A 14293-nucleotide genomic window follows, 5' to 3' on the forward strand; every position below is an offset into this window, starting at 1 on the left:
CGGCCGCAAAACCGTCTCAGCCTCTGATTCAGACCCTCCACCCAGCTCTGCACCAAAGGTCCGCAGTCGGTTCTTCAGCGATGCTGCAGATGGTATTCTATGCCTTCATCTCGTAAGCAAGACCGGCAGCCTTCACCAAATCAGATAGCCGCTGGAATCCAGAGAGAATTTCCTCAGATCCACGCGACACACGTCATTAGTGCCAACATGTGCCACCACTTGCAGTTGGCTGCACCCTTTGCTCTTCATGGCATGCAGATGGACCCTTTCCACATCAGGAATGACTCCACCCGGAATGCACACGGAGTGCACACTGGATTTCTCCTCCTCCTTAGCCGCCATATTCCTACGGGGCCCCATTACGCGCCCCATTACGCGCCTAATATTGGAGCTCCCGACTACCAATAAGCCCACCCTCTGCAATTGCCCAGACCTTGAAGGCTGAGAATCAGCCTCTAAAATAGACAGGCAGCTGCATCTGGCTCAGCCAGAGACAGTACTGAAACCTGCACCGGGGAGGCTTTCTGATCAGCCTCCGGGAACGTCTTTCGCTGCCTGCCATGCCTTGGAACGACCTCCCAATCAACCACAGGCGAGGGCTCAGCCCCACTGCGGGCAGCAACCGGGGCAACCACAGCAGCAGACCGATCTGGGGACAGACGGGACAAGGTTGACATCCCCGTGATACCCAAGTCTGGCTCCCCACAGGTGGTGCCCATTGGCAACAGCCTCAAGCTGCGCGACCGAAGTCAGCACCGCCTGCAGCTGTGAGCGAAGAGATGCCAACTCAGCCCTCATCTGAACACAGCAATCACAGTCCCTGTCCATTCTAATCGATGTAGAACAACAGTTACTGAAACACAAGTCTGTACAAATGCCTAACGACTGCGCTACAATCTGTCTGAATTTACGATTACAGTAACTAAAACTCGAAATTACAGCTCCTATACGAAAGACACACGCAATTTAAATAATAATCTACGAAGTAAACAACAGAAAAGAAGCTATATACGTATCTTTCTGCGCTGTCGATGTGCACCAACTGGGAGCTAAGGCCACACTGGTCTCTGAGAACCTACTAGAAAGTTTTTATGTACCTCAGCCCGCATGTTCTCCATTGGACTCATATCAGCAGTGTGTGGCAGCCAGTTCATGACCCTGATGAGAAAATTGCATAGCTGCTGCTGAACTAATGCCAACTTATGCAGAGGTGAATGATACTTCTGTAAAGCGAATTTTCGTTCACTGTAAAAAATTCACACTCAAGGCAACATCACATTCCTCATTAGGTTAGTGTGTTACCTATGATCAAGGGTTCTCCCAATTCTACGAAGTACTCCTATGCCAGCCGCGGTGGTCGAGCGGTTCTAGGCGCTTCCGTCAGGAACAGCGCAACTGATACGGTCGCAGGTTCGAATCCTGCCTCGGGCATGGATGTGTGTGATGTCCTTAGGTTAGTTAGTTTTAAGTAGTTCTAAGTTCTAGGCGACTGATGACCTCAGATGTTAAGTCCCATAGTGCTCAGAGCCATTTGAACCAACTACTCCTATTCCTCTTGCAGAAATCCATCGCCAGCAGGAAACCGATAGCCACCAACTTTTCCTTGCTTTCGTACGTACTCTCCAAGATATCTCGTCTCTCGTGGTCTGTGAAGCACTCTTGGACCATTGTTGCTCGTGGAAAACACCTTCTCATCAGAGAAAATTACGTTTCCCCACGCTGCGTTCTGATGGAACTCGGAGAATGCCAGCCAGTATACCACATTATCATCCCTAAGTTCCTGTTTCACAGCGGATCTTCGTCTGTAGAGTGCATCTTCTCTCATCCTATGGCAAACTGTGTCACTGGAACGGGGGAAGCTAGTCTCTCGCCACAGTGCTTCACACTTAGGAAGGAAAGCTTCGGTACTTATGCACAAGCTCTGTGTTCTCCTGTCGTGTGCTAGATTTTTTTTTCTTTTGCCTGATCTGTTGTTACCATGTCCTTGAACAGAATTCTTCCCCCATCTTTTTTCAGTAGTAGGTGTTGGGCAGTATCTGCTGCCAGCATCTCTAACTGAAAGCTTGCATTCTTCAGTCAGAGCGACAACTGAATAGTTCCAGTGAATCACTGCAACTAAGCCCCCACGGTGTGATTTCTGCTTGCTGCTCTTATGATGATGCCTAGGGATGAAATAAACAGTTATCGTCGTCAAAAGGTGTGGCAGTGTCGATGGGCTGAAGGAATACATATTTGAAACTTCTTGCTGCTTTAAGTCTGTCTGTAAGCCTATGCGTCTCTAGCCTTAGGAGACCGTGAGGCCAAAAACACTAAGAGACTTTTTTGAAGGCCGTAGATTCAAATCCCGCCCATTACATGAAAAATTTTGTCTTGAGTTTGTGTTCGTCTCCGTGTGTCTCTGTGTATTCCAGAATAAACTTTATGAACTAAATCTTAAGGGACATGCTTCAATTTGAACTAACAATGGATAGGTGTACTGTGAAGTTTCTAAATGCTGTAGTTATTTAGTTAGTTAGTTTCATGCTCCCTGGATCATTTGCATGATAAATTGCGGTGATGTGGAATGAGTTATTTTACATTCACATCAGAAATTAATTTGTGAATAGGGCTACACACTGAACAGTCATTAATTTTTGTTTCTTTTTGTTAGTTTGAAGTACACAAATGTGAGTTAGTAATTCCTACCCATCACTTTTTACACATTACTGTAATAGAAATACTTATGGTGGAGTAGATTAATTTGCCAAGGAGAAACTTTTACAGTTTGCTTACAAATTTTATTTTAGTGACTGATGGACATTTTATATCACTAGGCAAATGATCGAAAAGTTTGGCTGCAGCATTGTTCACCCTTTTTGTGCATTTGAAGTAATGAACGCCATTTTTTCTTCTGGTGTTATAATTATGTACATAACTGTTCCTTCTGAACAGCAATGGTTTACTTTAAATGAACTTCATGAGGGAATAAACATACTCTGAAGCAGTATTCTGAGTTCCTGATTTCTTACAGGGATGTCTACAACATGATCGTGGATGTAACACCACATATTATTCTAGTAGCACGTTTTTGAGCAATGAGGACTTCCTTTCTTGAAGATGGTTTACCCCAGAACATTATCCCATACAACATTATTGAATACAAATATGCAAAATCTGTCAGCTTACTAATTTCTATCTCCGCAAGATTCGCAGTGATCTTAAGTGCAAGTATGGCTGAACTAAGTTGTTTTAAGAGTCTGTAAAGAACTTTTTCCAGTTTGAATTCTCATCAGTATGGACTCCAAAGAATTTTGAAGTTTCCATCCTATTTATTATTTCCTCACCATGTGTTATCATTGGTGTAGTACCTCTATATATGCAGAACTGAATATTTTGTGTCTTTTAAACATTGAGAGTGATACAATTCGCAGAAAACCAGTAAAGCACACTGTTACTAACATTGTTTAGCATGTATTCTGTTGCTGTATGTGTGCTTGGATTGACTACAATATTAACATCATCTGTAAAAAGAACTAATTCTGCCTGTTGCATATTAGATGGAAGCTCATTTACATATATGAGGAGCAATGGTGGACCTAAAACTGAACCTTGGGGACTCCATTTGTGATTTCTCTCTGATCAGAAGAATCTTCCCTGATTACATTGACTGAATTACTACGTGCATTTTTCTGCATTTGTTTGGTTATGTATGGCTTTACCTTTGGCTTGGCTAAACCATCAAGTCCACAAAATCATAATTTATCTTGGAAGAGGAGGAGGAGGAGGAGGAGGAAGTTAGTGTTTAACGTCCCGTCGACAACGAGGTCATTAGAGATGGAGCACAAGCTCAAATTAGGGAAGGATGGGAAAGGAAATCGGCCGTGACCTTTCAAAGGAACCATCCTGGCATTTGCCTGAAGTGATCTAGGGAAATCATGGAAAACCTAAATCAGGATAGCCGGACAAGGGATTGAACCGCCGTCCTCCCGAATGCGAGTCCAGTTTTATCTTGGAGGACGTTGTAGTTCACACAGTCAACTGCCTTATATAGGTCACAAAAAATACATCCCAGATTTATTTTGTTATTTAATGTCTGAAAATTTATGAGGATACTTTATTTAAAGCTCATATGTTGTTGTGGACTTCAGTCCAAATATTGGTTTGATGCAGCTCTCCATGTATCTCTGTCTTGTGCAAGCCTCTTCATCTCTGAATAACTAATGTAATCTACATCTTTTTGAATCTGCTTACTGTATTCATCTTATAGTCTCCTTCTACGATTTTTACCCCCAATACTTCCCTCAAATACTAAATTGGTGTCCTATCAACGAATCCCTTCTTTTGTTCAAGTTGCGCCACAAATCTCTTGTCTCCCCTGTGCTGTTTAATATTTCCTCATTAGTTACATGATAGGCCCATCTAAACTTCAGCATTTTTCTGTATCATCACGTTTCGAAAGCCGTTATTCTGTTTTTACCTACACTCTTTATCATCCATGTTTCAGTTCCATATACAGATGCACTCCACATAAAATCTGTCTCACTGACCTGTTGCAGTTGGAACTTAGGCTGTAAGTCAAAGGTATTCAGTTCCAATTTGGTCCAACGCATGGTAATTTTCTTACAGTGTTTGCGTTGTCTTTTGTGTACTTTATGAGAAACAATGATAACAATGAAACACAATGAATAACTGTTTCATGTAATTGTTGAATGCTAGTTTCCAGACTATGAACTACTGTAACATGTATATATCCAACCCCAAATTTGTAAACAAAAAGAAAAAGAATCGTGTACTGTTAATGGGAGGTACAGTTGGCATATATGTGATTCATGTCAAACTTTGGTGATTCATCCTGAATACCACATACACATTGGGTCCAGAGCCCGAGTTTAAGAGTAATCACTTGAGATTCTAAGATTCCAACCATCACATGAGATGATATTTAAGACTTAGCGTGCAGCTGATGTAATGTTACAGCGCTTGCGGAAAATGGTAATGTTCTATGGACATAATATTACATCTCACCAGTTACATACGCAGTGTCGAACGTAAATACACGACTCCTGCGAACGTCTGTCATGTATGAAGGCTTTATAGATTCTGCTAGCTGTTAGTAGCAGTATCACTGGAAAAATTCGTTTTTGAAACCTTTGTTATAGTGTCTCCTCTTGTAGGCGTTAGCTGACGTTTAGGTTATCTCTATTTGTGTGGTGTGTGTTGATTTTATGATCAAAATCATCAGTGAAGGAGCCAATGATTTATGAAGTCGGTGACGAGTCTGCAGCTGATGACTGTGAAATACTTCACGACAATTCAGATGACATATATATCCTATTACCTTCAGAGATTCTGTCATTATAAGGGACATCCCTGTAGATAAATAAGGAATTCAGCCCCAGGATATGATTCCAGTGAGTGTAATGATGGACTATGTATCTCTCCATGTTTAATTTGAATCACCCTGTACTCCAATATTAACTCAAAATTTTAATTTGTTCTTGTTTTTTTAGATTTAAACAATGTGTAAAAAAATTAAAAAGAAAGATCATTTGTTTGCTTACCAAGGTATATATTTGAATATGAGAACACCTTTTCATTTTTTCTGCAATAATTTTTATTAAATTGAAATTTCATCTATGGATATAGATTTGAAACCTGCAATACCCAAATTTGTATGTTTAAAGTAGAAAGTTCAATAACCCTAAACAAAGTTTTGATATTCAACTACATATTTGTGCACACGACTTATAACTTCCAAGAAACCGCATATTTTAGCCAGTCCACAGTAATGGCAGCTACGTATAAGACCAACACTGTAAGTGTTAATCCACAGTTCCTAATACTCAGGCAACTTCAGTAACCATAGGCATCTTTGATGTGAATTTGAATAGCTTTGACAGTAAGTGTTACTGCCACTTAATCAGTGTTGGGTGGATACAGGATACCAAACACTCATAAATGTGCGAGATATGTGACACATGTGAATAGCTAATCGCTTTATCTTCATACTGCAGGGATTTTCTGAATCCCATGCAGTTGCAGCTTGTCTCACAATGGAAGACAGGTGGTGTGATGAAAGAAAATTGCTTTAAATGCCTTCGACATCACGAGCATGACAAGAGAGTTCCACCAACACCAGATCAATATGATACATCTGACATAAGTCATAAACCCCTTTGACAGTACCTCACTTACAGTCATCCATCCTCAATCAGCACCATGAGCATATTGTATTAACTAGAGGTCAGTGGTTTGATTTGAACCTGGGTATGAGAAATGACATCCATTGGTGTAGTCTTTTGTTTGTCTATGTTTATTTGTTGTTTTTACTACTAGCAGTTAGTTTCTTCTATTGTTCAAAGCCCACACTCCTCTTCATCCACTGCTCTGTTTCCCATGCTGTTGTTGCCTTGATGGTTCAACACATGTTCGTAGCTCATATCACCATCTTCTCCCTCATATTCCCCTTCTCGTTTTTCCATTTATTCGCAGTTAGTCTGCTGTTAATTTGTTTGTAAATAACTGCAGGCACATCCAGGCAATACACAGTGTCAAAGAATTCTTCTGTGATATATATGGTGTATTATTAAAACCTGAATAATATTATGAACTCCATGAAGAAATTGGAGGTTTTTTTTGGCATAGAATGCTTTGTGAAGCTGCATTGGAACTTACACGTGCATTTTGATAGGAGTGGAAAGTGAAATAATAGATCGGCACATGTGATGGATGAGATTTGTAGGTATTTTATAGTGCAATATGATGCAACATTTTGCATAAGACGACCAGGGACTCGAAAATACAGTGAATCATATGTTTTCATGTTTTCATCCTTCTTCTGGTCAGACGCCTCTGTAAAGCTATGAATTGTATGTTTAATTTATTTTCATAAGTCAGTTAATATTTTCTGATAAGTATGTGTTTTGTTAACATTGTGTTACTAACCTGATACTGCTCATTAAAGATACCTTTCATGGATGTAAATAGGTGCCCAAGTGCACATTACATCCTTACTCATCCTCTACTGCCGAAGTATTCTGTCGTTAATGTCTAGAGGAAATGTTATCACTGCTTATAGACACTTAGGGAATATAATTATTAGGTGTAAGCATACTAATTTATAACATGTCTTACACTAAACTGCCAATAATTTCATGTTCTGCTCTATCTTTTATGACTAGCTTCCCATAAATTGCTTTTGTGTTTAGATATTTTCTCTGACGTAAGATGCCATATCTTTCACAACTTTAGCAAAGTGAAGAAAAATACTTGAATCACAGTGACGCTGATACACAATAGGGCAGCTATTTCGTTACTCTCGCATTTGATTTCTTAATTTTGATCAACATTGTCAGGATTATCGCCATTTTTTGTTTCTAGTAAGATCGATTTTTATTAAAACGTCAAAAAATCAACCAAGATTTGAACTCTTCACCTACTGATCACCAGTACACACTTTTAACCATAATACCATGAGAAACAAACATAGTAGCACTTCCCTTAAATACATGAGACCACATGCTCCTGGAAAGTAATTATGTGGATTTAATCTTAACTCAGAAACTTTCAGAGTTATAATTTACAATTTCAAAAGACAAAAATAAGCGAGTTTAGAAAAAAGCTTAAAGTTTTATAGCCTCTGTGCCACGTATGTATTGGTATGCAGGTACTGCCACTGTGATCTGAAAACTCAGTCAGGTCCATAATCTGTGCCGTAGCGATCTGGGACATCGTCTGCCAGCCGGCTTGCAACCAACCATTAACACATGGGGTATAGGTTAATACAAACTGAACGTCAGATATCTCGCAGTTCCTGAATTAATTACATTCTTCCTCTCTCTGATATCATGCCCTGGTCCGATTTATCTGCTGCTATTGCCAAACGGTCCGATTTTTTTGCCATTTCGTCTACAGTGGTCCTTTTTTAGTTTATTTTCCAGAGACCCCAAGTGAAATAGTCCCCATGGATGTGAAATAACATAATAATACAATCAGTAACTAGATCCACAAAAGCATTTTTATTTCCTTCACTGGTTTCAGTCACCAAGTACACTTCTTCAGAAGGCTGTACATACAAGTATACCACAAATAAGTAAAACTTAGATAGCAATATTAAAATTTCAGATTGAAAAGTTTAAAAATTTTAAAAATTTAGGCATAAAAAAGGGAACATATTTATAACTATGGCATTATTTACGAGTGTCAAAAAAGATACTTGCAGTGCATTGCTGTGGTCCTAAAATAATGCAATAATGAATCCATAAATGCAATGCTTACATGTAGTTCGTAGTGCCTGTACAAAAACAGTATAAGGAAGTAAAACAGCAAGTGCAAACACCATGCCAGAACTGCAGTTAATCAGCTAATGACATGCATATCTTGAGATTGGTCTCAGGCTGGGGGTAAAAATGCAATAAAATAATGAAGCAAAACATTACACAATTATAGTTGTTACAAAGCATAAACGAAAATGTAATTGTGCATAAGCATCATAATAAGTGAAAAATAAAAACCTAATGACAAATAAAATAAGTTAATACAAATGGCAACTGGCACTATGGGTGGGAAATTTGGAAAATAATCTCCAGATAGCCATAGTAAGGGCAGTAGCTTGCTATCAGGGAACCTGTCACCAAAATCAAAGTGCAAAGCTTATCATGGGACTGGAAACTGTAACTGCAGTAAATGGAGACACATTTCTCGATAATTGGATAATATTAAGTGTCAGAAAGTGACTATAGAGGAAAGCAAGTGGCTACACAATTTTATTACAGTAAAACAACAAGTGATATGTGTGTGTCACAGGTACAGTTTGTGAAAAAACTTTACAACCTCTCATTAGCTGATTAGCTCCAGTTCTATCATGATGTCTGTTCTTGTTGTCTGGCTTCCTTAAACCATTTTTGTAAAGGCACTCTGGCCCACAATTAAACTTTTACAAGCTCTTTTTAATTAATAGCTTCATTGTTGTATTAAATGCAGTTTTTGTATTTTAGGACCACCACAATATGCTGCATGCATCTTATTTTTAACATTCAGAAATAATGTGGTAGTTATAAGTATGTACGATTTTTAAACATTAAAGTTTAAAAAATTTTAAACTTTTCATTCTAAAATTTTAAATTCTTATCTACCTTCTACTTTTTGTGATATATTTTTCTGTGTAGTCTTCTGAAGAAGGGCAGTATATGCCTGACACTGGTTAAGGAAATAAAATTTCCTTTGTGCAACTGGTTGCTGATTATTTCAATACATACAACTACAGTTGCTGAAGATTGATAAAGTACTGAACATTTTCATTTAAAAAGTAATAGCATACTTGTCACAAAATACATAAATGTACAATACACTGAGGTGTATATGATAACTCTTACACTATTGTAACCATGCATAATCAAATAGAAAATGTATTCTACAAGACTTATTTACAATCTCTGTATTACTCCACTAAATTTGTACAGATGTCAGACTGTAATACTAATGTTACTTTGTATTATTAGTAATGTAATCATATCATTTGCTTCTACTAAGGAAATTGTCAGTGGAGCAGAATAAGTTGGCCACCAACAAATCCCTTAGGTTTTGTTTAAAATCAACTCTAATTGTAGTTAAACTTTTTATATCTGCTAGCAAGTTATTGAAAATGTGTGTTCCTGGAGAATGGACACCTTTCTGGACCAAAGAAAGTGATTTTAAATCCTTTGAAAGAATATACTCATTCCCAGCACTGCTTCCATGAACTGAGCTGGTGGTTTGAAAGATATATCCATTTTAACTACGAATTTCATTAAGGAATATGAGAAAACAGTTTGGGCAGCAGTAATTAGTATACTCAGTTCTCTGAACAGGCCTCTACCAGATGTCCTTTAGTTCACAACAAAAATTATTCTTATTACACGTTGTTGGACCCAATAAACGTTAATGCGGCTTGACAAGTTTCCCAAACAATAATCCCTTATGACATTATGGAATGGAAGTAAACCTAGTATGCTATCTTTGTTATTTTTATATCACCTATGTCTGACATCATTTGCACTGCAATAGACATTTTTTTAGATGCTTCAGCAGTTCTGTAGTGATCACCTCCCAATTTAATTCATTATCGAGCTTAAAGCCAAAGACTGTAATACTGTCAACTTCTTCTGTCTGTTTGGCCTCATATTTCACCTATATACTGGCAAGAAACTTCTTACAACTTCTAAGCTGCATATAGTGTATTTTTTTAAAGTTTGGTGACAAAGAATTGCCTAGAAACATTTTATTAATGCCCATGCAAATTCTATTAAATGACCTCTCCAAGAAATAGTTGATTTTTTTATTTATTGCAGTGTTTGTATCACATGCTACCACAACAAGCCTGGCCTCTGATGTTTCAAATGGCAGGTCAGTCATAGAAACAAGAAAAAATAAGGCCCTGAGACGGAACCTTATGGGACACCACATGTAATTAGTTCCCAGTCTGATTGTGCCTCTTCACGTAATATATGTCTCCTTCCATAAGACACCCTTGTTGCCTGTCAGAGATTTAGCATTTGAACCATTCTGCAGCGTTTCCTAGTACACTGTAAGGTTCTAATTTATTTAAAATTAGTCTGGTAGTTCATGGAATATACCAGTCGCCTGTAGTTTACTGTCTAATGAATTAAGCACATTCTGGCTTTTTGTATAAATAGCATTCTTAATATCAGAACCCTTTAGACATGTGAACTGTGACTCTGACAATATGTTATTTTCTGTAAGATGGTTGTATATTACCTTGATACAATCTTCTCGGGTTATCAGCCGAGTGATGGCATCGCCTTGTCGCAGTGTCTGAATGAGTTTCGTACCCATCATCTTCGCCTGAAGATAATAGTTACGAAACTCATTCAAACGATGTGGCGACGCCACCACTCGGCTGATCACCCGAAAATATTTTGTAATTGGAGTACGCCGAGAAAACCTGCACTCAGAAGTATATTACCTTTTCCAAAATTTTTTAGAATGCTGCCAAAAATGAAACTGGGTGCAAACTTAACGGTATTCCGTTATACCCTTTCTCAGAACATGATTAATGTCAGCACATTTCAGCCATTCGGGAAATGTTCCAGTGATAAATGAGTTGTTACACAGATATAATTACTTAACGTGCTATGTAACTTAAAGCACACTTCTTGGTTTTAAAGATGTTACTGTAAACATTACTTCTACCGATGTAATGTAGAGAAGGGCATATTCATATTACTGTATTGAAGATATTTCTAATGATTGGTGTGAGATATGCCATGACAGCATTCGCTGAACCCGACAATCCCATCCTAAACTAACATATGCCGCAACAAAATGGAAAGAAACTTTGTTACAGTGAATAGTTATTCTCTACAGTGACCCCGTGACCGTATTTGTTCGGTGGATACTAGCATTTGTTTATGTGATGCAATAAGAGATGTTAACGACATACATTAAATTCTAGCTCATGTAACAAAGAGTCATTATGTCAAACATTATTTTCTATAGTCCAAGTTCATCATATACTTCTCTGCTGAACTGGGAACCAAGTTCTTTTAGATATCATGGGAAATTAATGAACGAAACTCAGTTTCATTCTGTGCTTTTGCATGTATACTAGTCCATTATATTAAATGATTAGTATGCCATCAAATTACATCTCACAACGTTGCGTTCGCTACAATTGGTACCAAACTTAGATTTTACTGAACGTTGTACACGGCGTAACCTGTTCTCAAAAATTCACTTGAGCTTGACTTTATCACAGAAAATGCCATGTTTTTACAATACATCACTTTAATACATAATCATATGAAAATAATCTTCCGTCGTACTGGAAGAAAATAATTGACTCTACATATTACTGTTTAAAGATTGCAATAATTGCAACTTTGTCTTGGATTCCAATCCTGGCGTTCAAATACCGAAATTTAAAATAATCTTCATGCTATTTTGAGTTCTGCCGTTTAATTTAGAATTTACTTATGACCACCAGGATACATTTAACTACTCCATATTAGTGTAATTTTCCTTGGACTTTTAAAAACGTAACCTAATTGCTCATGTATTTCAAATGGAAGATACTCTCTGCAAGGCAGAGGTGTATCATCGTTTGTACATTGGGTGTGGAACGATTATTCGGATTTAGAAAGCTAGCACTTCCAGCGGAATCATCATAGAAAAACTATGGAAATTTTTATGACTCATAAAACTTGCGCGATAACAGAAACCAAACATTGCTCTTTGATTTTACGCCTGCTGTGTTTTACAATACTGTGGTAGCACGGACGGGAAGGAAAGGGCGAAGCTGCCTGCTGACGTAATGGATATTGCGGGGATATTCTTTACTACTTAAGGTTACTGGTTTTCTGGTGGAAGTATTGTTAAAGTAAGACTTAATTTTTCTGATGTATGGCGACGTTCATTTGTGGATACTGGGACTACAGTCTCGACCGAATGAAGCTCTTATAAATAAATAAACCACGCAACGGGAAGGTGCAGTGAGATTGCATCTCGTAACTGTGCTCATGATTGTGAGGTTATTTGTTGTTTTTGTAGCATTTAATGACAGAAATGCCATGTTGTTGTGTTTTTATTCGAAGAAGTGTATTTCGTGAATTTCTGTGACGTAATGAAGCTAACATGAAGAGCTCGAATTTGGGAGAAGAATGACCGTGATAAATGGTAAGCTTAATTATTTTGACAGTTCGTTTCCGTTGTCATTTAAGTGTTGAAAAAGTGATGTTTTGCTCCTCGGATATGCTTTACACTACGGAACGAAGAGTGTTTTCTTGTTTGTTTATGAATTTAAATGTCCTGATAACGAGGTTATGTTTTCGGGAATTGTGTGTAGAAGAGCTAGGAATGGGGTAAGAAAAAAAAACAAAAAACAATAACATTCTAAATTGATTGAGGTTCGTATACTGGTAATTAAATTGTTATTTATTGTGTGGAATGCATTTTACACCACAGACATCGAAGTATTAAGTCGTATCTGCACGTTGTAAAGTATTGTTATATGTTATGTAAAACGTGCAATAGGCCTAATTATTTGTTTTGGTAAATGTATATGTAAGGGGACACCGACTAATGATGTGGAATCTGTAGATTTCGTAATGTAAGTGAAGTTCTCGAGTGAACGAAATAACTGGTGCAAGTTCTCCAGTGCAGAGAATTTTTGTAGGAACTGCATGTTTGGAATTTGAAAAGTCTTTCCAGACTGTCTCGTAAAAATTCTTTTCTGAATCTCTGTTACTGTGTAATCACTACTGTAAACAAAACAAGAAATGTGTACACGTTAGTTACTCTTGTTGTTAGCAACGTTTGACGAACATTATTTTTACTGTCCTTTGGCAACAGAACATAACCAGTAAAGCTTATTTGTATGAAATACGTCTTTAGAACTTGTATGCTTACTTTAGTTTCCTCATTCGGAAGCCAAAAATCTAGATTCAGAAATGCATTATTGTAACAAATAGATTATTGTGTGGACCTAATTGGTCGATATCACCTCTAATAAAAATAAGAGTGGATATGCTTATGGTAATGTCAGACTTGTAATGTGGAGCAAACCCAGGCTACTGAATGCTGATGTCAAAAGAAGACTGGCTGCTGTTGCTGCATAAATCTTGAACTAAAAGAAATACAATATTTTCATTTGGAACTAATATTTACCCAGCACAGTTAAAAAAACTGCAGTCTGTATTTTTCACACGTAATGATTGAAAAGTAATGATCCCAGAATAAAAAATAATAATAATCTATTCTCATGTGTTATTGTGGTTCCATTTTTAATTATGTTCTTCCAACTGTTCCAAACCACTCACAAGGAAATGAATAGAAATAGTTGTGAATGACAATAACTGTTCAATCAAAATAAAAATAAAAATAGTTTGCTGCACAGACCTTTGTGTCACGAGGTACCCAACATGTACAGGATGTCTGATATATCTTAACCATTCCCAATAACTTTTTGTATGGAAACAAAATTTAAAAAATGTAAAAAAATCCTGCAGATGATGTTCAGCTACCAGGAGGACATCGACCAACATGATTGACTTTCTTGCAATGATGTTTGTAACAAACATATAAGTACAAACAGCATTATGTTTCATTTTTAAAAATTTTTCATTCTGTAACCCACTACCTCTTCCCAAGACGTATTCGAAAACATATCAGTGTGCCATTCACATTAACGTATTATTAAAAAGTATCACAAAATTTACTTTGACTCTCCTGTACTGGTACACCGCTTCACTTGCTGTAATTGCCATTTGACAAATATTAATACATATAAAATGCAGTCCAGTCACTTAGTCAACTGTCA

General features: G+C 37.5%; 1 protein-coding gene across 15 annotated transcripts in view; it reads left to right on the forward strand.

The window, feature by feature from the left end:
• LOC126299340 (catenin delta-2) overlaps positions 1-14293 on the forward strand; it is a 468367-nt gene that overhangs the window by 287957 nt on the left and 166117 nt on the right. For 7 of the 15 annotated variants that reach the window (XM_049991174.1, XM_049991176.1, XM_049991183.1 and 4 more), the window contains exon 1: positions 12057-12651. The exons of 3 other annotated variants lie outside the window; for them this stretch is intronic. The gene's annotated coding sequence lies outside the window, so the exon portion shown is untranslated. Of the gene's footprint in view, positions 1-12038; positions 12652-14293 lie in introns of those variants that run through there. 5 more of the 15 variants (XM_049991180.1, XM_049991186.1, XM_049991182.1 and 2 more) reach the window with 5 other exon arrangements.

Source organism: Schistocerca gregaria, chromosome X (assembly GCF_023897955.1).
Source record: "Schistocerca gregaria isolate iqSchGreg1 chromosome X, iqSchGreg1.2, whole genome shotgun sequence".
Classification (NCBI taxonomy): Eukaryota; Metazoa; Arthropoda; class Insecta; order Orthoptera; family Acrididae; genus Schistocerca; species Schistocerca gregaria.